Source organism: Kogia breviceps, chromosome 7 (assembly GCF_026419965.1).
Source record: "Kogia breviceps isolate mKogBre1 chromosome 7, mKogBre1 haplotype 1, whole genome shotgun sequence".
Taxonomy (NCBI): Eukaryota; Metazoa; Chordata; class Mammalia; order Artiodactyla; family Physeteridae; genus Kogia; species Kogia breviceps.
Window position 1 is genome coordinate 62,270,491 of NC_081316.1, and position 24,678 is coordinate 62,295,168.

At 40.6% G+C, this 24,678-nt stretch overlaps 1 protein-coding gene across 1 annotated transcript in view; it reads left to right on the plus strand.

The window, feature by feature from the left end:
- The window catches only part of GAB2 (GRB2 associated binding protein 2), a 185,537-nt gene that overhangs the window by 54,273 nt on the left and 106,586 nt on the right, over nucleotides 1-24,678 (plus strand). The window lies entirely within an intron of this gene.

Here is a 24,678-nt window from a genome sequence, read left to right on the forward strand (position 1 = left end):
GGGCTGTTTCACTTGCCCTGCATGTGTTCCATTACAGTATAATGATGTAATTACCAGTAATGCTGCCGCTGCTAGAGCAGTGCTAGAGAGGCAGCGTTAAGGAAAAGACTAGCCCCACTTCTCGCCTAAGAGCCAGTTCAGCCCACTTCAGTCTATTAGATGGAAGATGCTGGAAGGCAAATCGCTTCGGCAGAGGAAAAGGTCAGATTTAAAAGCTTTTCTGGGCATGGTATTTATTGTTGCTTTTTTGACCTTCAGAAAAGTCCCCTGTGTGTTTGTCCTTGATTCTTTGCCATTAATGCTTGAAAGCCTATTGCTGGCCAGCCAGGTCTTTGGCATAGATGGTTTTCTGTGTGGTGTTATTTGAGAAGGTGGAGCACCCTGTCTAGATCACCAGTCCTTTTTGCCTTTCATACCACCATTATAGTGTCAGAAGTATTTTTGATTCTTGAATAATTTAGTTTTCAATATTTCTGCATATAAATATATATACATCCACATAGATAGATAGATAGATAGATAGATAGATAGATAGATAGATATCACTTCTACAAATAGGCTTAGACCTCAACAATTTCTGAGGTAACATTTAAAATACAGAAAAATAAGAAATAGGGCATAGTGCCTTAGGCAAATCACTTAACCTTTCTGTGCATCTCTTTTGAAACATACAACCTGTCACTTGATGACTATAAGGAGGTAATCATCACCTTTGGAACATGGTAGACCCTTCCAAAAGTTTCCCCTTTGCAGGGATAGTCATTTTCTCATAATACCAAGCACCTGCTGAATCCAGGGCACTGAGCTGGAGTGTACAATGGAACATACAGAGTTGGAAGATGTCAGCTCCTACTGTCAGGGAACTTTACCTATTTGTTAATTTGATGAACACAAACGAAAACATTGGTTAGAATTGTAGAAAAGTGGCTTTCATACAGGTTATAAGAAGGTACGAGTTTTGCTTACTTCAGTGTTTCTCAAAGTGCTTTCCCTGCATGCGTACCATCAGTATCACATAGGAACCTACTAGACATACAAACTCTCAGACCCCAAGCAGATATACTGAATCATAAATTCTAGAGGTGGGGACCTACAGTCTGTTTTAACAAACCCTCTAGTGATTCTTATGCATACTGAAGTTTGAGAACCACTGATATTTTATGGATTAGTACTAGGAGCCACTTGAAAATATAAAATCCCTTATGTTTATCTAGAGCTGCAATGTCTAGTAGCCAATATAGGAGTCACTAGCCATGGGCAGGTATTTAAATAAATTAAAACAAAGTAAAATTTTAAATTCTCGGTAGCACTAGCCACCTTATAAGTGCTCAGTAGACACATGTGGCAAGTAGTTACCATACTGGACAGTGCAGATATAAACATTTCTGTCATCACAGATATTGAGTAATGGTGGGCTCAGAGCAGTGGTCCTCCCAGTTTAGCATGAATCAGATCACTTAGAGGACTTAGTAAAATGCAAATTGCTGGACCCCATTGCGTGGGTTTCTGATTTAATAGGTCAAGCATCATCCTGAAGAAATTACACTTATCACAAGTTCCCAGGTGATGCTAATGCTGCTGGTCCAGGGAGCACACTTGGAGAACCACTAGTCCAGAGCAAGGGTTCTTGACCTAAAATCTGTAAACCTCCTAAAATGGAAGGTACAACAGTGTATATATCCACATAATGAAGGTTACAGGGTATAGGGCCCATAGTTTATTTTATTTTATTTTATTTTATTTTATTTTATTTTATTTTTGGCTGCTTTGGGTCTTCATTGCTGCACATGGGCTTTCTCTAGTTGTGCTGAGCGGGGGCTACTCTTCGCTGCGGTGCGTGTGCTTCTCATTGTGGTGGCTTCTCTTTGTTGTGGAGCACGGGCTCTAGGTACGCGGGCTTCAGTAGTTGTGTCACACGGGCTTAGTTGCTCTGCAGCATGTGGGATCTTCCCGGACCAGGGCTCAAACCCGTGTCCCCTGCTTTGGCAGGTGGATTCTTAACCACTGTGCCACCAGGGAAGTCCCAGGGCCCATACTTTAAGTCTGGTTTTCAAGTGGGTCAGCAAATCAGTCAGGAAAACTTTTAGCTGCAGTTCACAGAAAATCTCAGTAATAGTGACTTAAATCACAAGGACAGTGGTGTTCATTTAGCAGAGTGAGAGGCAGGAAGTTTCAGGATTCTTTCAGTGGCTCAAGCATGTCACCAAGAAAATCAAGCACTTTCCCTCCCCAGAAAAACTCTTATGGGTTTTTTGTTTTTGTCAGAACTAGGTTACATGCCCACCTTTAGACCATTCCTGGCAAAGGGGAATGGGTTTGCCTAATTACTTTAGACCAGTTGTGATTCAACTCCTGGGGATGAATGGGAGGGGGTTTACCTTCCCTGAGACCATAGGGTCTCTACCAGTTCACTGAACAAAATATTAGTTTTATAACAGGGATAAAGAGAAAAATGGATATTGGGTTGATAGGAATCTGCATCTATCTCAGTGAGTGACCCAGAAAAGGTTAGGAACATCTGTTCTGCATCTTTTCATCTCATCACATGCTTTTAACTTGCTAGACAAGTAGGACCTGGGTTTTCTCATCTGTGAAGGTTTACTTGGCTCTGTCCTCTCAGACCTTATGACAGGTCTGTGAAGCAGTTCTGCTCATAATGGGGGTGAGGTGGGGTAGAATTTAAGAACCTGATCCAAGCCTCTAGAAGTTGGCATCAAGTCAAGCCTGAAAGCTAGTCCCCCTCTGACTTTGACCCCCAATTCTAAAAAGGGCTTTTGCCCAGAAAGTGTTCCTTTGACCCAGTCCCTGCCTTGATGCTTTAGAGAGTCCCATTACTCTATTTCTCTTACTAATTCTCTTAGAACCGGAGACCTCGTCCCGAATATCGGATCTGCTTCCAGATTCCTATCTACATACCTAGATCCCTGCTTGCCTCCTCCCATCAGTATGCTTCAGACACTCTGCTTTGCTCAGTAGAGAGATCATGTCTAAAAATGTACAATTTGAGTCTTCCATGTAGAAATGGTAAGTGAAGCACTGGGAATTAATAAGATCATTGAAGGAGAAGATGCAAGGAAAAAAGCAGAGTGCACCCACCCCAGCCTACTGAATCAGATTAAAGGCATGGTCACCTATGTTTTTATCTGTAAACTCCACAAATCAAGAGACCTACCAATCACACACAAATCAACACACATCAGTGGACCTAATAGTGGTCCTTATGGTCCTGGGAATCCAAAGAGTTGCCTGATGAAAGCGATGATGGCAGCTGAGCAGGCAAAGCTCTCCACCTGTGTCCTCCTACCCCCCAGAGTAATTCTGTTTCTGTTTGTTTTTATATATCATGGTTCTGCATAAAATTTTGTATGTAGAAATAAATGGTTCCACTTCTTTAAAAAGGGGGTGGAGGGACACTGGCTAATGATGTCAAAGGTGCCTTCCAACACTGGCATTGATCTCCAGGGAAAGCAGCTAGAATATAGGTTCTAGGCTGTAACATGTGAAACAGAAGTGTAATACTTTCTTGTTGCAGGACTAAGAACTCTGACCTGCTTGTTTTCTGGTGGTTTTAGTTGCCTCAGTCAACAGCTGGATACAGTACCCAATTGTTTGCAGCTAAAGTCCTGCAAGTCTGTTTCCTCTTCATCCTCCCAGGACAGAAATGGACGCAAGAGGGAATGTTTCAGTTCCCCTGCTGGGTTGTGTGTCTTCCTCTCACACCCTGTCCAGAGCGTGTAGGGAGTTTTTACTTTCCAAAGCTGCTTACCAGAAACAGTTTGGCAGAATCCACTTTGGGGGAGGAGGCTCTAGTTAAACGATCACAAAAGCACACATCCCTGTGGTGAATGAATTCTTAACACATGTGAAGAGGGAGCAAAGGAACTTTGGTAAAATTGTTCATTACAGTTCATGCTAAATCAGGGTGCTAAATTCAGGAATGGAAATGAGGAACAACCCAGAACACTACGATTTGCATTAATTAGGACGTTTAATCCCTGACTCTCAATAACGCACACTCAGGATTATGACAGAATTTCAGTGTATGTTTGTATATACTTTAAAATTTTTTAATTTGGTATTATAATGTATTCTGATACAATGAAAAGCTGCCTGTTTTTGTAGTACAGGTTTCAGAAAGTAAAGCTTGGCTGCTGGGGGAATAAAGAGGCAACAGAGCAATTCTCAAAGAGGAAGTGCATGAGAATCTTAAGGGCTTAGGGGAAAGATTATTTCTGGTTATAAACGGAGGGCTTTTGTTTAAGTTGAAAAACATGACCAATCTAATCTTCTGGGGCTCAGAGAGAGAAGGTGACTTACCAAAGCCTCACAGATGATTAGACAGTGTTAATCCCAGAACCCAGGTCTGTGCTCTCTGAGCTCAGAGTTGGTCCCTATCCTGAACTACCCCTCCAGATCTGAGTTTCCCATATTTTCTCTCTGTGGCCCACTGTCTGCATCTCAAGCCACCCTCTCCTTGATCTGTTGGCCTAGCTTCAGGGGAGCTGGGCTACAACCCATCTGAAATAGGAAGACTGTAAATTTATTTAAGCTTTCAGCATAACCCATTGGCCTCACTTTTTCCATTGTGATGAATGAAAATATAGACAGAAGAATGTTTAAGATGGACAACTCAAAGAGAACAAGGAAAATGCAGAACAAGGAAGTGTGCAATTTGTTTTTGCTTTTAAAAAGCTTATTACGGAACTTCATGTATTGTATTGTTTTGTTTTGTTTTTTTTACCTCTGTCATCTGTGACCCATTCTCCTGTTCAGCCAAGATATTTTGGCTTTTTTTCTCTGGGAAACCAGTGGGTGGGTGAGTATAGAGGAGCCAGGAGTTAACAAAATACCAGCAGATGCTGGAGCAGAGGGAGAGGATTCTCCTTAGTCTCACGAGCAGAGGCGTACCTCCCTTCCCACCCTCCCTCCCCTTTGAGAAAGACTTGAGAGGATTTGCCAATCCTGATGAAGAAAATCTCCAGGAACTCTTCCTGTCTTTGGGTCATCAGGGCTTTGCCTTCCTGAGGATGCCCTAAGCATTGTAGGAAATAATAGCATTGTCTTTTGAAGTCAAGCTTACCCGGTTTGATTCCAGATCCATCATTGAATCCAAACCTACCATTTACCATCTGGGTGGCTTTTGATGAGTTCCTTCTGAGCCTGTATCCTCATCTGTAATAGACATATTAGAGCCTATCTCATCAAATTTGTTAGAATTAAATAAGGTAATGTGTATAAAACGCCTAGCACATTGCCAAACACCTGATTAATCTTCAATAAATAAAAAGGTTTTTGCAGTACCGCCACCTTCCTCAGCAACTTGTGTACAGTTTTCATTTTCCCTGTGACCATGAGGTAGGCAATAGTAACTTTCTAACTTGATTCTAGTGGCAGTAGGAGTAGCAAAGTGAATTTGTTTTATTTTTTCCTTATCAACTTTAAGGGATAATTTACACACAATGAACTGCGTCTGTCTAAATTGGTGAGTGTGACAGTTGTCTATACCCGTGAAGTTACTCCTACAATCAAGATACAGAACATCTGTGTCAGCGCCCAAAGATTACTCGTCTCTTCAAGTTCTTTCCTTTCCTTTGCCCTTTGCCCCAGGCAAGCACTCATCTCTTGTCACTGTAAATTAGCTTGCATTTTATGAATAGACGCATACAGTTTGTACACTTTTTGTCTGGCTTCCTTCACTCAGCATAATGATTTTTTAGATGTGTCCATGTTGTTGCATACATCTGTTTTATCACTGAGCTCTGTTCCATTGTATAGCTATACCACCTGTTGATGGACATTTGGGTTGTTTGCAGTTTTTGGCTATTTTACACAAAGCTGATATGAACATTCATTTGCACATCTTTGCGTGGGCACATATTTTTACTTCTCCTGGGTAAATACCCTGGATGCGAATGTCTGGATTATATGGTAGTTGTCTGTTAAACTTTTTTGAAAACTGCCAACCTGTTTTCCAAACTGTCCGTTCCATTTTACATTCCCACCAACAGTATACGTGTGTGATTTCAGATGCTTGACATCCTCACCAACACTTAGTATGGTCAGTCTTTTTAATTTTAGCCATTCTAATGGGTTTTCAGGTAATAGTATTTCATTGTGGTTTTAATTTGCATTTCCCTGATATCTAATAATCTTTTTGGGTGATAACTGGTCTAGCTTCTTTTGTGTAGTCCCTGTTCAAATCTTTTGCCTATTTTTAAAATGGTATAGTTTATCTTCTTGTTACTGAGTTATGAGTTTTTATACACGGTTTGGATACCAGCTTTTTGTAAGATAGAAATATGTGAGGGCTTCCTTGGTGGCGCAGTGGTTGAGAGTCCGCCTGCCGATGCAGGGGACACGGGTTCGTGCCCTGGTCCAGGAAGATCCCACATGCCATGGAGCGGCTGGGCCCGTGAGCCATGGCCGCTGAGCCTGCGCGTCCAGAGCCTGTGCTCCGCAACGGCAAAAAAAAAAAGAAATATGTGAGATTTTTCTTTCTGTGAAAACACGTGACTGTCTTCTCCCAGCCTGGCTTGCCTTTTCATTTTTTTAATGGTCCCATTTGGGGAGCAAAAGCTTTGAATTTTGATGGTCTGTTTTTTCTGTTTTTCTTTTATGATTGTTTTTTGTTTGTTTATCTACCTCAAGGTCACAAGAATTTTTCTCTTATATTTTCTTCTAGGAGCTTTTACACTTAGATCTATGATCCATTTCAAGTTAATTTTTGTACATGGTGTAAGGTAAGGGTTAATATGGAAGTTATCTTTTGAGTATCTTATGTATCAGGAACTTTAATTCTCAATAAATAAATGTTCTAAGATAGATAATTATCCCCATTTTAATGATGAGGAAAAGAAGTCTCAGAAAGATTAAGTAACTTGCTCAAGCCATACAACCAAGCTTCAAGCCCATGATTACGTAACACCAAAGCCCATATGCTTTCCGCTCTATTATGCTGGCACTTTGTTTTCAACATTGAATTAGAATCTATATTTTAAAATGTCCAGCTGTAACCTGTGAAGAGGATATAAAAATATGAGGTGGCACTGCCATTCTGAGGACATTCATATCCCTAGCCTGACCTTATGACATTATTCACAGCAAGGGTGTTGGGACCTAGGGAACCCAGGGGTTCCATGTCAGACCATTTGTGCTGGTTTGTATTTCAGAAGCTATAAATACAATTTTCTTGGTGTTCTCTTGACAAGAAGCCTTGTTCTGAGTTCTTTTTCCATTTTATAGCTGGTCCATCAGAAATATGAAGTTAAGTGCCTGGCCACACAGACAGTTAATCCTTGGAGTACCCAGCTGGATGGCTGAGTCTCACTGTGTTTGGTTTGAGTTTTTATTTTTGGAAAACAAATAGTGAGTCAGCCTCCATTTTTTCCCTCTCTCTAACTCACTACCGCCTTCTGGAATCTCTTAGATACTGTGGTCTTACTGGGTAAATAGTCTTTTCTCTGAAACTTCCTTTCAGCCAGGACAGAATCATGTCAGAGAAGTCCCCCATCCCCTGATATTTAATGTGCCCTCCCACCCTTTAAAGAAAGTCTGTTTAAGGCTGTTCACTTTTGTCATCTTCGAGGAATCTCTATGAGTCTTAGTTAGCAGGACTGTTTTGTTTCTTTTAAAAAATGCCAGAGGGAATGTAAAGATAACAGGCTGTACCTCTGGGTTCTTGCTTCGCAACACTTTAGCTTTGGTAAATTCACACCCTCTTCTTCCTTACTTTTTATGAGGCAGTATGGTATAGTGAGAAGAGCATGGAACTTCGGATGAGAAGTTTGTACATTTGAATCCCAGCTCCTAGAAAGTACAAAGCAGGGGTGTTTGAGACTTATAAAGGATGTTTTTTGAGTACATAACCCTATTTAAGGTGCCTTCACAGATATACTGCTTTCTCTTTGGCTGAGCTGGGCAGTCTAATTTCAAAGTCCAGCCATGGAGGGTAAAACACTAGTCATTCCACCTGTTAGATTGTCCAACTAGTTGCCAAGTAGATTGTCCTAGTCTCTGGAAGCAAACTCTTCCATCTTTGGTGTGATTGTGAGAAACTTATGGAGAGAAATGTGAGTTGCAAGAGGAGTAGAGGAGAAAAGACAGTCTGTCTGATACAGAGAGGATCAAGTATAGGTTGATGGGAGGAAGGAGGGAACCCAGTTTACATATTTGGGAGCTATACCTCCATCTTCTTAAATACAGCCCTGAAAAACATTAATCTCTGTGTTGGTGGTGGAATGAGAACAAGTCAGTGTCTCTCAGTACCATCTGGTTACCGTGCCTTCCAGCTGGCCTCATTTTCCTCTCTCCCATGGGAGTCTCCTTTGCACTTCAGTGTGGGGGGTGTTTTCTGCTTCCCCTTTGCAACCATTAAGGATTCTGTGGTCTCCACGATTACCATGTTCAAACCTACATATCCTTTGAGATACCATTCAGGGCTTAGCTCTTCCAAGAAGCTTCCCTTGACCTTCATACACTGTTGGTGGGAATGTAAACTCGTGCAGCCACCGTGGAAAGCAGGATGGAGGTGTCTCAAAAACCTAGAAACAGAACTACCATGTGACCCAGCAATTCCACTCCTGGGTATATGTCTGAAAAAAAACAAAGACACTAATTCTAAAAGGTACATATACCCCAATGTTCATAGCAGTATTATTTACAATTGCCAAGATAAGGAAGCAGCCTAAGTGTCCATCAACAGATGAATGGATAAAGAAGATGTGGTGTGTATACACACACACACACACACACACACACACACACACACACACAATGGAATACTACTTAGCCATAAAAAAGAATGAAATTTTGCCATTTGCAGCAATATGGGTGGACTTGGAGTGCATTATGCTAAGTGAAATAAATCAGAGAAAGGCAAATACTGTTTGGTATTACTTACATGTAGAATCTGAAAAAATACAACAAACTAGTGAATATAGCAAAAAGGAAGTAGTCTCACAGAAAGAACAAACTAGCAGTTACCAGTGGGGAGAGGGAAGCAGGAAGAGACAATATAGGCACAGGGGACTGAGAGGTACAAACTTGTAGGTATAAAATAAACTATAAGGATATATTGTACAGCACAGGGAATAAAGCCAATATTTTATAATACTGGAGTAGAACCTTTAAAAATTGTGAATCACTATATTGTACACCTGTAACATTGTACAGCAACTATATTTCAATTAAAAAAAAATCCTCCCTTGACTATTTTGCCTAGTTTGATGGTTCCTTGGCCATCTTAAATCATTCAAGTAGCTTTGATAATCTAAATTTGTGAATATTTAATGAGTACAAACTGTGTGTTTTGGGAAAGAGGGAATGATTACAGAGAGAGATCAGAGGTAGCACCAGTGCCCAACACTTAACTTTGACTATTCCTTGTACCACTTTTGTCTCCTCAACTAGATTCCCATGCCTCTTCAGCATTGCCTCTTAGAAGTCTGGTGATTACTTAACTCTGATCTATTATCTCTCCTTATACATAAATGTAGCTCGGATTTCCTTCCATTTGCCTCGGCTTCATACTGTCTCTACAATTTTGGATACAGTTTATTTCACTTAACACTTTAAGCTTAAAAACACTTATTGTAAACTCTGAGGATAATTTAATGGCTGCAGTGTGACTCACTCATGAAACCACTTTGTACCACTAGGACACTGGAGCCTTAGTTTTCTTAGGTAAGGAAACAGGCATCATTGAATCATTAAAGCCCCTTAGTCAAACTTGTCACATGCAGCTTACCACTTAGGCCTAAAATTCTGTTTTTCCATCTCTAACTGTATACAGAATATTTTGACTCTCCAACAGGTAAAATGAGAAAATTAGTCCCTTCATATCTTAAGGTATGTATTGTATGGCTAAATAATATTTACATTCATATCTATAAAATAAGTGTTGAGTTTTACCTGTGGATTGATTCTAAGAATTAACAACTAGTGTATATCCTTTGCAGTATTACAATTATGTACATATCACAACGGAGCTGAGTTGCATGATTTGATTCATAGGAAGAAAATAAGGTTCAATGATACTAAACCTGTGACATTTAAAGGAGAAGATTCCAAACATCAAGATCAAATAGATTCTCTTTCTACATTACATCACTTGCCACATTTTCTTTGCTTCATATTTATACCTGGTCTTTTCTTTTTGTTTTCCTTGGAGTTTCTAATTGCCTTTTTTTTTTCCCGGACTGAAGAAAGAAGCATCTGCCTTTACCTTATGACTACTAACATCATTTAGCTTCTTAATCATACTCTTTGTTGTAGGGAAGTGACTTGCATCTTGACACATTCTCCTCTAAGTCCAGAGAGTTATGTTTCTACTTTCAAGGCCTGCTGCCATTTCACTGAAGTCCTAGGTTAAATCTCCTTTCTTGCACCCCATGTCATCTTCTTTCTTAAATTCTTTTTCATTTTGCTATAAGGTATCCTTGGTATTTTTTTCAGAAAGAATGCATAGGAGTTAACCTTTCTAAGTCCTTGCATATCTAAAATGTTTTGCCCAGATGGTTCTTTAGACAACGCTGCAGTTAATCATTTTGATTTCTGCTCCTCTTCCTGACCTTGTTCTCCTTATCCTCTAATTCTGTGCTATGGATTACAGTAGCCAGTAGCCAGGTGTGAGCTGTTGAGCACTTGAAACCTGGCTCATCTGAATTAAAATGTGCTGTAAATGTAAAATACACACCAGATTTCAAAGAAAACACCCCCAAAATCATTTTATATTGCTTATGTGTTAAAATGTTGATATTTTGTATATATTATTAAAATTAATTTCACCACTTATTTTTACTTTTTAAATGTAAAAATAAATTTCAGGTTTATTACATTTCTGTTGGACAGTGCTGCTCTAATCTTCAACGTGGCACCTTTCCCTGCCTCATCAAGGAGCAGCATTGGATACTGCATGCAGTTTTTTCCCATGTTCCTTTGCCTGATTTCCTTCACTTGGGTTATGTGTAGGTACCTCTACCTTCCATCTGTTGAAAAGTGTTAAAAATTTCTGGTCTGGTTCTTTTCTGCCTTTATTTCTCTTTCCCCACCCTAACCACAGGTATTAATTTAATCCCTTTGTACTACTTTGTCACATCTTTGGGATTTGGGAAGAAAGAGATATAAACTTATTTTCAGTCTGTCAATTGGAAAACAGAAGATTTTACAGATTTTATCATTATTTTGATCAATAGTACAGTGGTCATCTTCATGCATAAGTCTGTCCACATCTCTAGATATTTTCTTAAGATGGATTTCTGGAAATAGACGTACTGGTTCAGGTTGTATGAATTTCTTTATGACTCTTGATATACATGTCAACAGATGTATTCCCCCCAAATGTACCAGTTTATGTTCTCAGTGTGTTATTCAATTAAAGATGGGAGCAGTTATCCAAGAAGTGCTCAGATGCAATCTGCATCCTCTGTGTGGGCCTTTTATCTCAGCTTCTGTGGAAAGCATGGTCTGTTTTCTGAATCACTTAACTTTTATGAGCCTTCATTTTCCCATTTGTAAAATAGGGATAATCATGCCCTGAAGTAATGTATATGAAAGCTCATTGAAAGTAATAATTTCATTAGTTTATTTCAGCAAGTATTTGATAGCCTCCTACTTGTACTAAGTACAGACACTGCACTGGGAACCCTGCGGAATGTCCAAACGACATAGCCCCTGGCCTCAAAACTAATGTCTTATGAAGGGATTAGAACTGAAGATGAGAAGTATTCATGAGAAACTATCTCACAAGTCTTTCTGTAATAGATAAGGTGTTAAAGGGGTTTAAATGCCAACGGCTTTGCATTTCATTTAAAAGATAAAAGAAAACAGCATAGAGGAGGCAGCATTCAAGGTAGCCTTGAAGGAGGAACATAATTTCATAGTTACCTGATCAGAGATCAGACCCATGCCCCCAACATTGGAAAAGCAGAGTCTTAACCACTGGATCACCAGAGAAGTCCCTAAAGGAGGAGCATAATTTCAGCACAATCAGAGAGTGAGGTGTGGGTACAGCAGGTGTGAGGATGATCTTGAGCAAAGGCACAGGGGTGAGTTCTGGGCAAATCAGTTAATAGCGTTCACTAGCGTATAGGCAGACGGCAAGGAAAACAAAGTGTAGGTAGACATTTTTATTTCTCTGAGCATACTTACTTGCATGGGCCACATAGTGAGGTACTCCTTATATTTATTTTTGCTGTGCTTAGTAGGGTAGGCAGAAAGAAATCATTTCACTGAGTTTTGGCTCTGACCAGAACTGAGTAGGCGAAGTTTGTCTTGTCCATAGGGACGAGAACACGATATATTTACACTGGCCTTTCTCTCCCACAGAGGTTGGAAATTCTGAGGCATTTTAAACAGTTCTGAGGCTATGACACATTACACTTACCCAATCAAATAACTTGCATCAGGAATTTTGAGGTCAGAGGATTTCTGAAGAGAAGAATAACTGAGACAACGGGTAAGGTAGCAATAGAGAGAGATTAGTGAGGGAATTAGGCCTTTGCTATCATCAGGAAAAGGTGAGGAACTTTGTGAAACAAGGACAGGATTCTGCTTTCTATACATCTTTCTAGCCCTCTCCCTTCACGGGGTTCACTTTCTTCTCAGCAGTTGTTTGGTACCTTCAGGCTGTTCACTGAAAATCTAGAATCATTTTGGGGTATACCACCCCCCTCCCTCCCTACCATCATGCCCAAGATTTTTCTTATCCTCAGCAACATTCAGGATTCTCTCTTTTGGTGCCTGTAAAATGAAGTCAAATTCCTGTGCTTGGCTTTCACCAGACCCCCCAGCCTGTCTAGTGGCTGTAGCTTGTATTTACCATCTTACTTTACATTGTACCCCAATACTCTAACCTTGAGGCTATGGCTTAACATCTCTCATCCACTTCTAACAGAAACATCCAGTTCATTTATTGACTCGACATTTATTGAATGTCTATTAGGTATCATTTTTTCAGTAAACTTTTCGTAAGTAACTGCTATGGTTTAGGCCTTATTTTAGAGCCTGTGAATAGAGAAATAGGAAAAAGGATAATGTTGGTAAATGGAAAAATACCATGAGATATTTGGGGGGAATCCATATATGTATTCAAGATGCAGGTATGTCAGGAGATGCCCATGTAGTCCCTTTGAATAATCACTGCCTTCTGTTTATGAGCTGGATCACTAGTACACAGTGGGATCAAGGCTCAGATAGTATTTAGGTTCAATTTGAATATGCTGCCAAATGGAGATGATGAAAGAAGCAACCATCATGGTCCTGAACGAGGGTCATCAGCTCTAGGACTACTGGTTTCTTAAAAGATATGACTTACTATCTATTCTGATTTATCTTGTCAAAATGCTCAACAATTTCACTGTGGTTACACCTAATAGCACTAGTGGGGTCTGTCTCTTGGGGCTCTTTTCTTTAAATGGTGACTCCCAAAGAGCATATACTCAGAAGCTGCTACACTCTTGCCTACTGTATTGGCTTAGTTCCCATTCCCTAAATGAGCCTTGTCCTTTCCCACCTCCATGCCGTTGCTCATCAGTGTGGCGGGGGAAAGAGGATTTGGAGCTAGATCTGGGTTTGAGACCTTGATTCACTTATTATTCGCTCTGTAACCTGGGTCAAATTTCTTAAACTGTCGAAAGGCCTTGAGAGAATTATATTACCTGCCTTTTCTAGCATTGTCTATTATAAGGTATAGATGAGAATTTATGTGAAAGCATGGTATCTATTACATGATATGTACTCTTTCCATTCTCCCTTTCCTGGGGAACTTCCTTTTACTCCTTTCCCCATCTCTATTTATTAAAATTCTGTCCATCCTTAATTTAGCTCTTATATTACATCTCCAGTAAAGTTTTCCCAATATTCTCAGTTGCAAGAGATTTGGGCTTTCCCTTTTTTTCTGTGCTTTGCTTGTGGAATTTTAGACTTTTGAAGAAACATATCTAAGTAGTAAGGGGAATGGCACAGGAAAGGGTCAATGCCTGAATAAAATAGCACTGTATTTGGAAGCAGGAAAATAAGGGACAGTGAGAGATAGTATGCAAATAGTGTAAATAAGGGTGTGCTGTCACTCAATGCAAGGTGATTGATTCTCAGCCCATCTTCTCCCAGTAGGCCAGAGATGGAGGTTGTTTCCAGTTCCTAGCATTAGCCACAAAAAAGGGGCCACTCACTCTTCTTTATGTAGTGAGAGCCAGCTACCAATCTTCCAGGTAGCCCTGAACTTTTAGAATTTGATACTATGTTTTGATTAGAATTGAGCAGTCAGTCTGTAGATTTTCTGGAAAGACCTGGCTTGGTCAGCAGAATAGAAAACATCCAGAATGATATAAGTCTGGCAAGATTCGAGGGAAACAACAAAGGATGCCCAACACCACTGCTTGTTCTTTGATTTACCATTTCACACCTGGTACAGTCAGGAAGCTACATTTTAAAAAAACAATTTTTTCTTAAAAACCGTAGTCAAAAAAGCACTCATTTCCCATAAAGCCGGAAGGATTCATTCATTGGAGCTGGTTGTTCACATTTGTAGAATTTAGAATTTTGTAGATGGAAAGGGCCTTAGAGTTGAATAGGGTGTTCAAAAGGAAACAAAAGGCTCTTGCTTTTTGCATGAACTGAGTTCATTCACAAGACAGTGCTTCTTGATCTGTGAGGAGTGATTTCAGACAGTTAGCTAATTGGTTGAGGAAGGTGACCTATCAGCTTTGCAGAGAGGATGTCTGCTCTTAGGGATCCACATAAAGAACATATCTTAAGCTTTCCATGACAGCCCAAAGCAGCCCCATTAATCCTCCTATGTAATGGCCAGTCATAATCACAGAGGAGGAGTACATTTCACTTGAGAGTAAAGCCATGAAAACCCAAACAGCTGCCAACAGCTGATCACTGTCACCCTCAGCTCAGTGTTGTTTTAGGCTTTGAAATATTTCTGAATGGTATTCCAGTTTGCTCTATTGTAAGGAGTAAGTGACCCTCCAGAAACAGTCTGCTGTTTATTTTTAAGTGTTATAAGATACCTAGTTTGTTGAAATTATACTTGTTTATTGTATAAAAAACAAGGGCGGAACTCATTTGTGGCCATCTTGAAAGTCCAAATGGGTGCAGAAAAACAGAAAGAGAAAATGGAAAATTTCTGAAATATCTTCCCATTCAGCCATCCGTAATGTGTTGGCTTTCAACCTCATGGTAGCAAGAAAGTCAAAAGCTTTCTCAGGAGCCCTCAGCAGATATCTCCTTATGTCTAATTGTCCAAAATTGTGACACATAGATACATACAGTTAGAAGGAAGCCTAGGAAAACAAACAAACGTCCTGCTTTTCTAGACTCTGTAATGAAAGAAGGCAGAGACTGTAAATGGGTATTATGTTTTCCAATCAACAGTGCAGTGCCTGTTGAATTAACATTCAGTTAATGTTAAATGGTGTTATTTTTTTAAATTTTATTGAAGTATAGTTGGTGTACAATGTTGTGTTCATTTCTACTGTACAGCAAAGTGATTCAGTTATACATATAAATATACTTTTTCATATTCCTTTCCATGATGGTTTATCACAGGATAGTGAATATAGTTCCCTGTGCTACAATAGTACCTTGTTTCTCTATCCTCTGTGTAATAGTTTGCATGTGTTAAATGCTGTTATGATTATGATGGTGACATGCTCTTCTGAAGATTCAAGTGATACAATATTTAACATTTTACATTTTACGAAGTACTTTTACTTACTTGTGTAAGGAGTTTCTTGGTGGTTATTGTTGTTATTGCATATTTAGAAGTTCCTTGGAGATTGACCCAAAGAAGAAAGGTCAACCAGGAAGGACAGCATAGTTCAAGCCTTCACATTGACCTGTCCCAGCTCCAGGTCTGTTGCTTTACAAAGACTTCCTAGACTACCCAGAAGCACAGGAGTTTAAAGAACTGCTCTAAACTCCTAATGTCACTTATGACTTATAATGTTTACTTGCTACTTACATTTTTAAAATACATGTGGCTTCTTAGCTAGGTTTTGAGCTCCTTAATTTCAAGGTTTGTATAGAATGTGCCCTCTGGAATGTAGGGAGGAACTCGATTACTATTCATTTATTGACAGAACATTTTCTATTTCTCACCATCAGCTGGATTTGATATAGTGTAGGGATGGGAAATGATTAGAATTATGCTTTTCTGTGGGGGAATAATTTTATCTTCTTTTGCTCAAACCTCCACCATTCTTTCTCCAATTTGCCTCTCGCTTTTTGCTCTTTTTTTCCTAAGAGAGCAGTATGGATTGTCAGGGGAGGAAGCATATCATGCCTCTCCAGTTTATCATGTTATGACTCTCCAGCCTCTTCTTAACTAAGTCTTGACTCTGACTTGGCTATGAGGAATTTTGCCCTACTTTCTATTAAGGCCCTGCCCCCTCACTGCCATCTGTGAGACTGCAACCAAAGGAAACCATTACAGGTTAGCTTCTTTGGTGCCTTTTGCATACTCCACCACTGTCCTTACGTCCTTTTGGAGAGTTGACATAAGAGGCAAATAGTATTGGGTAAGGAAGTCAAACCCATTGACTGAAATCTACAGTGATGCATGAATCATTATCTGATCTTTTGCTGAGACCAAATGCTAAGAATGTGTAAGGATCTAGGAAGTTGAAAATATTAAGCGAATGTTTAGCATGGAGTATTTAGTAGCAAAGCTAGCTGGAGAACCCCATTGCCCAGCCCAGTGTTGCTTCAGCATTGTTCTCGGCTAGTGCTATAGTCTTCAGAAGTGATGCCAGAGTAATCACAGCCAGATTCCTGAGCAGTTGAATCCAGTGGCTCTCTTCTCTTTATCATGACTCTGATTTCAGAAATAGAAAGTAGTTGCTAACATATTGTAGTTTAATTTGTGTAAGTCACTGATCCAATTTGTTGTTTGTTTTGTTTCTGATGGTACAAAAACCAAGAATTTCCTAACATTATGTTCCTCATACCCTTTGGCCACTTGATTTTCCCACATTTTTTTTTATTCCTGTCCAGTTTTCACTGTTTGATGATGCTTGTTGTTTAGATATAGAAAATGAAGTGACAGCTGCAGTACCTATACTTCCGAGTTATAAAATAAACTTAATGTGCAGACATACATAGACAAAACACAAAATCCTCATTATCTATTTACATAATAAAGCAGTTCACCAAGGCTTAGGAGATTTGGGGTGCCAGTTAGTTATTTCCCTTTCCTTCTGATACAGAGAATTGGAAGAAGGTATCAAACAGAGGTGAAGGTGTCAGTTCTACTCATGGCTGCCCAATAGCTCCTTAAGTATAGTCTGGAGAGGTAAGTCTAGGAGAACTCTGTGCAATGAGAGGAATCTAAACTACCAAGGGGTATAGAGAGTAAGAGAAGAGGAAGCTAAGGATGAAATCCTGTGGATCATAGATCTGAAAAGGATCCCCATAAGACTGAAAAGGAGCACAGAGATGCAAGAAGTTGTGGTGTCAGATAATCCAAAGGATTTGGGAGCAGCATTTAGGAAAGAAGGAGTGCTCGGCTGCCTCAAATGCAGCAACCACAAAGGCGTCCAGGGGATTTTACAACAAAAGAAGTCTTAGATCATCCTTGGTTTAAAAAAATAAAACAAAAACAACTTTCTGTTCTCCCAGCCCAGCCTCCCTAGATGCTAATCACATAGGACCACCTATGTTTTGTTTTCCAGTGTACCTTCACATCTGGCTCCCATTAGGTATAAAAATGACACTGGAAGATTTTTGCCCTCACATTATTTATTATAAACCTGGAAGAAAAACTTAGTGTATGTGTTTGTGTGTTTGAAGGATGACTGGTGGTAAGATTTTCCTTTTGTAATTGGGGCCCGAAATTTCTGGGTGTGAGAACTTATAAATTGCTCAATTAGGAGGAGTGTATTAATGGGGCAGCAGGGTGATAAGCCCTTCAAAAGTGATGCCAGGGTCCTAGGCAGCCCAGCACTGCCCTCCTCCCTCTGGTGTTTGTAGAACGTGTTTTAACTTTTTAACTGTGAGATTCTTGATCTGTTGTTGTTCAGTGCTGTAGGGGGTACTCTACTGTTGGGGCTCAATAAATAGTTGGCAAAATTAGGCTTCTAGAAGTGTAAGTAAAGGGAAAGAGAACGCTCTGAAAACAAACTCCATCTGCAAATTTCTGCTCAGGCCCTAGGGCACGGAGAGAACGCCACGGGCCTGCTTCTGCCTTTAAACATCTACAGAAAAGTTCTGTCTCAAAATCAAACAAACAGTACTCCCTAATAGCTAATTTTTGGTCTCCTCAAGTTGCATTTTAGTTTCCTCACTGTTCAAGCCAAGCTTTGATTTGTCATTACAAAGGTGTTCAAGTGCAAGTAAATCTCCTGCATTCCATAGCCACCTCTATGCAGGTTTTCCAACCCTTTAAATCTTCCTAAGTCTTAAATTGTGAGGTTTATTCCTTGATCATCGAAATTCACGTAGACATAGGATATCATTTATACTGCCTATCCAGTTCTCTCATCATTTGAGTCAAGCTCTGTGTATAAGGCTCTAGGGCCCTTGCCTTCTGTGCTGTAATGACTTATATGAATAGAGAGCCTAGAACACAGTGAGGATTTGATCAATGTTACATTGAAGTTTAAATCACACCAGGTGCCTGATGAGCTTTTCTAGGGAATAAAGCCAATGCTAAGTTGGTCTCACTAGGTTGGTTGTGTGTGTATTGGGGGCGGCGGAGGCGGGAGGGGGCAGAGTTCCAAGCCAGTAGCTTCCTCAGACACTTCTCGAAGAACTAAGGGTCCTGGGGCCCTCGCCACTAGCTTCCAATAGCCTGTGTATTTTTAGTCCCTGCTTTTCATGTAAGTTTCCCGTTAACTGCTTGCAGGAAATCTTTTCTTGGACATAATCTGCCCGTTTCCTGAAGTCTTCCTCTCCGCCTTGTGTCCGTTGGGGATGAATCAAGTCAGCAGTTTTGGAGAGTGTGTGTTCTCTTCCCTGACACAGCCTCCCTGCTTTGTGGATACCAGAAAGCTGCCTTTCTTGTCTGTTTCTAGGGGTGAAGGGAGGAGGGGCAAACCCTTGGTGTGTGTCAGCCTCTTAGACCGCCTGGCACAAACGTCCCTTTGTATGAGGAGGAGGCATGTGTGCTTTTCCCCTTCCCAGTGGATACTTTCATCTGCTAGGTCTGGATGGTGTCCTCCGAGCTGTAAACAGTGGAGTAGGAGATAAAGGGCTGCCTTAGGGAGGAGGCATGTGTGGCAGCAACTGGTTTTCCTTCTCTGCCCCTCACCCGCTTTGTCCTGATTAAAACAAATCAGGTCTAGGCGTGGCCTGATTTGAGCCAGCCTAGACCTCTCTAATCCCTTTCCAGGACCCAAACAGCATGGACGCCATTCCTCTTACCTTGAAGACCTCAAACTTGGAGAAAGACGTTTTCTGTGATAAGGATAACAATTCCTCATATTTGTACAATGTTAATTTCTAAACATGTGATGTCTTCTGAGGAACTGAAATTCTGGCTTTGTGATCCCTTAAGAATGTAGGATTCGGATCAAAAGATACAAGTTTGAGTGCTGGCTCTGCTCTTTAATAACTGTGAGACCTCAGGCAAGTCAGGGAGCTAATAATAGCTCCCACATCTAGGGTGTTACAGAGTTTAAATGAGAAAATGTATGTAAGTTCCTGCCACATAGGAAACACTCAAATGTTAACCCCCAAAAAGGGGGTGGGGGTCGGAAGGGGTGTTAACGGAGATAATGGAGATGAATATGCTGTGTATAAAATGCTAAACTTTTTAGTAATTTGGTTTGAGATCTGAGCATAAGCATTTTCTCTCTCCTCTAAAGCCACCCAGTTCACCTAGCCTCTCATTCTGACCATTCCCTCCTTCTCTCAAACATCCATCACTGTGACATCTTCTTTCACATGGTAGCTTGGCTCTTCCATCTAAAGCAAACCACTGTCTCTTGAGGCCAGCCACTAGCCCAGTGTTTGGCACAAGGTAGGGTTCAACAATTATTTGAATAGGTACTCTTGGTGAAAAACTCAGAAATGCAACCCCTTTCCCATCCACAGGGGCCTGCCCTTAGTCACTCAAACTTATTTCTTTATTTTTATACCCAGGGATAAGTGCAAAAGATGGAAACCACTCCAGATACTTGGAACAGAAAGGAATTTAATACAAGGGATTAAATGCTTACCACATGGTAGGAAAAACTAAAGCTGTATGTTCCACGAATGATACTTACTCCCTTCCCACCCCCAGAATACCACTGAAGTGATCAGTTAACTCACCCCCCCACCCCCACTCCATAGCTGTGATCTAAGCACTTAGGAGGTCAGACTTGAGCAGCTACTGCTGCAAATGCCCCATGGCACTCAGGAAGCTGGAAAATGCCTCAGCTGCATAAACCCTTTCATATCTACATATTTGCTTGCCAGAAGAAACAAGAAACAGCCACGAGAGCCCGAAAATGGTCTTCACCTCACTTGCAGCTTACCTGTCTTGTGTGAATGCACATAATTGGTAGATTAACTGCAAGCAAATCTGGTAAAGGTGATTTTTTAGTTTTTCACTGTTTCCAACTAGAAGGGGAGGGGGGTAGAAGTGGAGTGAGCCAGCCTACAGTGTATAGCACACTAGTTTCATCTAGAAAGTATTTGGGGTTGCAATACGTCAGGATAAAAGCTAAATGAGGAAACACAAACACGTCCCTCTGCACCTAGTTGATTCCTTCCAAGTGCAGAGTCACTTCCAAAGAATATGTTTTGGATCAGATGTCTCTATGGGAAATCTTCCATATTTCCCCGTGGCCTTTAAAAGAGCCTGACTGACCAGCTGGCTCTCCTTGTAACTCATGGGATGTACCCAACAAATGTTGGGATGAATGCCCTCTGTATATGTCAGATACTATGCTAGGCAAAGGGAACGCCAAGTCAAAAAAAGAAAGGCAAGGCCCTGCTTTCAAGGAGTTCTTGGTAGTATAGTAGGATGACACGGGATGAAAATAGTTAGAAAATGATGACAAATGCCAAAATGAAGATATCCTCAAGAACACAGATGAGAGGTACATAAATCAGATTGGGGGATAAAATGAGGATAAATATGAAAAGGCTGTCTCTATTCATGTAAAGAGTTAAGTGTAGGGACTTCCCTGGTGGACCAGTGGCTAAGACTCTGCGCTTCCAATGCAGGGGGCCTGGGTTCCATCCCTGCTCAGGGAACTAGATCCCACATGGCACAACTAAAGGTTCACATGCTGCAACTAAAAGAAAAAGATCCCATGTGCCTCAACTAAAGATCCCACATGCAGCAGTGAAGATCCCACATGCCACAGCTAAGACCTGGTGTAGATAGATAGATAGATAGACAGACAGACAGACAGTTAAGTATAAAGGATTTTTATTAATATTAGGATCCTATAAGCCTGGCCCGATAAGCTTAAATATACTCTCTTTCTCCCAATCACCCAACCCAGACACAAGACCACAAAATTTTCTTTATTTTTCCCAAAATTTTTTAATGAAAAATTTCAAACATACAGCAAAGTTCAAAGAATTTTACAGTGTATACCCATGTATCCACCATCCAGATTCCACCGTTAATATTTTACGACACTTGCTGTATCACAGCGGTCCCCAACTTTTTTGGCACCAGGGACCGGTGTCGAGGAAGACAGTTTTTCCACGGACTGGGGAGTTGTGGGGGAATTGTTCAGGCAGTAATGCGAGCCATGGGCAGATGAAGCTTCACTCGCTTGCCAGCCGCTCACCTCCTGCTGTGCGTTCCGGTTCCTAACAGGCCATGGACCCCTGCTGTATCACAAACCTACCCATCTATCCATCCCTTTGTCCATCCATTATTCATCTTATTTTTTAAAGCATTTAAAATAAATTGCAAGCATCATTATATTTCTCCCTAAATATTTCATCATGCATATCATTAACTCATTAACTGGAGTCCAGTATTTGTTCAGCATTTTTCTTTGAGGTAAAATTTACAGAATGAAATGCCCAAATCTTAAGTGAGTGTTCCCTGAGATTTGACAAAGACATATACCTGTGTAACTCAAGCACCTGTAAAGCTATAAAACATTATCATCATCCCAGAAAGCTTCCTCATGCCCCTTCCTGGACAGTTCCTACCCCCACCCTCCAAAAACAACCATCATTCTGATATTTTTTTCCCCACCATAAATTATTTTTGCCTGTTTTAGAATTTCACATAAATGGAATCTTATAGTATGTGCTTTTTTGTGTATAGCTTCTGTCACTCAGCATAATACTTTTGAAATCCATCCATGTTGTTGTTTAATAGCCCATTCCGTTTTATTGCTGAGTAGTATTTCATTGCATGCATGTACCACAATTTATCTCTTGTCCTATGGATGGATACCTGGATTATTTCCAGTTTTTGGCTATTATGAAAAAAGTCTACTCTGAACCTGTAATCTACTTTTTAAAAATAGACTTTAACTTCCTCAAACAGTTTTAGATTTACAGAAAAATTGAGAAGATAGTACAGAGAGTTCCCATATACCTACAACCGGTTTCCCCTATTATTAACATCTTACACTTAATGTCGCGTTTAAGGCCCCCTTTGGCTTAGTGTTTTTCGCTGATTGCTTAATGAATTGCTGTTTGGAAAGATTGCAAATGCAGTGCTACCAATAAATTCCCTGCAACAGGAAATTGTTTTTGTCTGAAATTATTGAATCACTGAAATGATTGACCCAGGATTTGTTTTGTCCAATAAGCTGGAGTCATGAATGCCTGGTAGTTGATATGTGTATCCATCCGTTCCTGAGAGTCTTGCTCAAGGAAGAGTTCAGGGTCAGGTCCTTGGGTCTGCAGGTGAAGAAATAGGGCTTCTGTATTCATCTGCACTAGCAAATGATCCCTCCACCACAACCACTTTCTGTCTTTTCTACTTCTAGGCTTTCCTCTCACCTCCAGCAAATCCTCAACAAGACTGTAAGACTTTTTCCCAAAGCACAACTTATGATTATAACAACAATTAATATTTATGTTGCCCTCGCTGGTTTATAAAGCTCTTTAACATCCATTTCTTCTTCGTTTCAATCTAGTAAGATATGTATATTATGCTCACCTTATAGAGGAAATACTAAAGGTCAAAGGGATTAAATTACTTCTCCAGAGTCACACTGCTAGTGATTAAGAGTTTAGGATATAATCCTAGCTCTGTCTTACCCTTGAATCCTGAATTGTTTCCTTTATATCGTATTCTTTCTACTCAAAATTTTGGGCCTCACCATTCTTTTTCTTAAATGATCTAAGACCCGCTGTGATTGGGACTCAGCCTACTTTTTCATTCTCATCTTTTCCTGGAACCCTCTAGGCTTTAGAAACACTCAGTTGTAAATTGTTTCCTGAACACTTCTTGAATATTGCTTCTCACATGTATTTTGATGATGATGGCTTCCCCTTTATGTTCAGAGCATTTTTTCTTTCTTCATCTTGTTCTCAGAATTTGCTTCATCCATCATCTCTTGTTCTCAGAATTTGCTTTTGTGAATATTTCTTTCTTCTTTTTTTTTGGCGGTACGCAGGCCTCTCACTATTGTGGCCTCTCCTGTTGCGGAGCACAGGCTCCGGACGCGCAGGCTCAGCGGCCATGGGTCACGGGCCCAGCCGCTCCACAGCACGTGGGGTCTTCCGAGACCGGGGCACGAACCCGTGTCCCCTGCATCGGCAGGCGGACTCTCAACCACTGCGCCACCAGGGAAGCCCTGGGAATATTCCTTTATCCTTTAAGACTCATCTCAGATATTATTACTTTCACTTGAAGCATCCTTTCATCACTTACCTCTCCCCTACCCCCACCCCTCACCCTGGCTCCCAGCATCAGGAACATGGGTCCCTATCCTGTTTATATATTAGACTTTTGAGTGACCAGCAGTCCCATTCCATATTCAGATACAAAGATGATTAAAACATGATCCCTTAAAGTTGTTTACAGTCTGTTATGGGAATTAGATGTGTATAGAAGTGATGATAATATAGGGATTAAAAATTGACCCAGGGCTTCCCTGGTGGCGCAGTGGTTGAGAATCCGCCTGCCAATGCAGGGAATGTGGGTTCGAGCCCTGGTCCAGGAAGATCCCACATGCCGCGGAGCAACTAGGCCCGTGAGCCACAGCTACTGAGCCTGCGCGTCTGGAGCTTGTGCTCCGCAACAAGAGAGGCCGCGATAGTGAGAGGCCCGTGCACCGTGATGAAGAGTGGCCCCCGCTTGCCACAACTAGAGAAAACCCTCACACAGAAACTAAGACCCAACACAGCCAAAAATAAATAAATAAATAAATAATAACAAACAAACAAACAAAATTGACCCAAATATAGATTTACTGAGTTCCCACTGTGTACCCAGCACAGATGCTCAGTACATATTTGTAGAATTGTATTGAATCATAGACATGAGGCATTTGGGCTTAGTAGCAAGGATCTTGAGCATAGGCAAAGGTGATGACTTACCTGCTGTGGTTAAAGAGCATAGACTGAGTCTCTGCCCAAATAAATTTCTATTCAGTTTCTACTTAGTCTTCATCTCATTGGGTCAGAACTACGTCTTCTTTGGACATGTTTCAGGGTAGCAAACTGAGTTCTCAGGTGATTTAAACATTCTCCATAATATCATTTCATCTATTCAACAAGAATCACTGAGGTCCTAGTCTATGTTTGTGTCTTTGTCTTTAT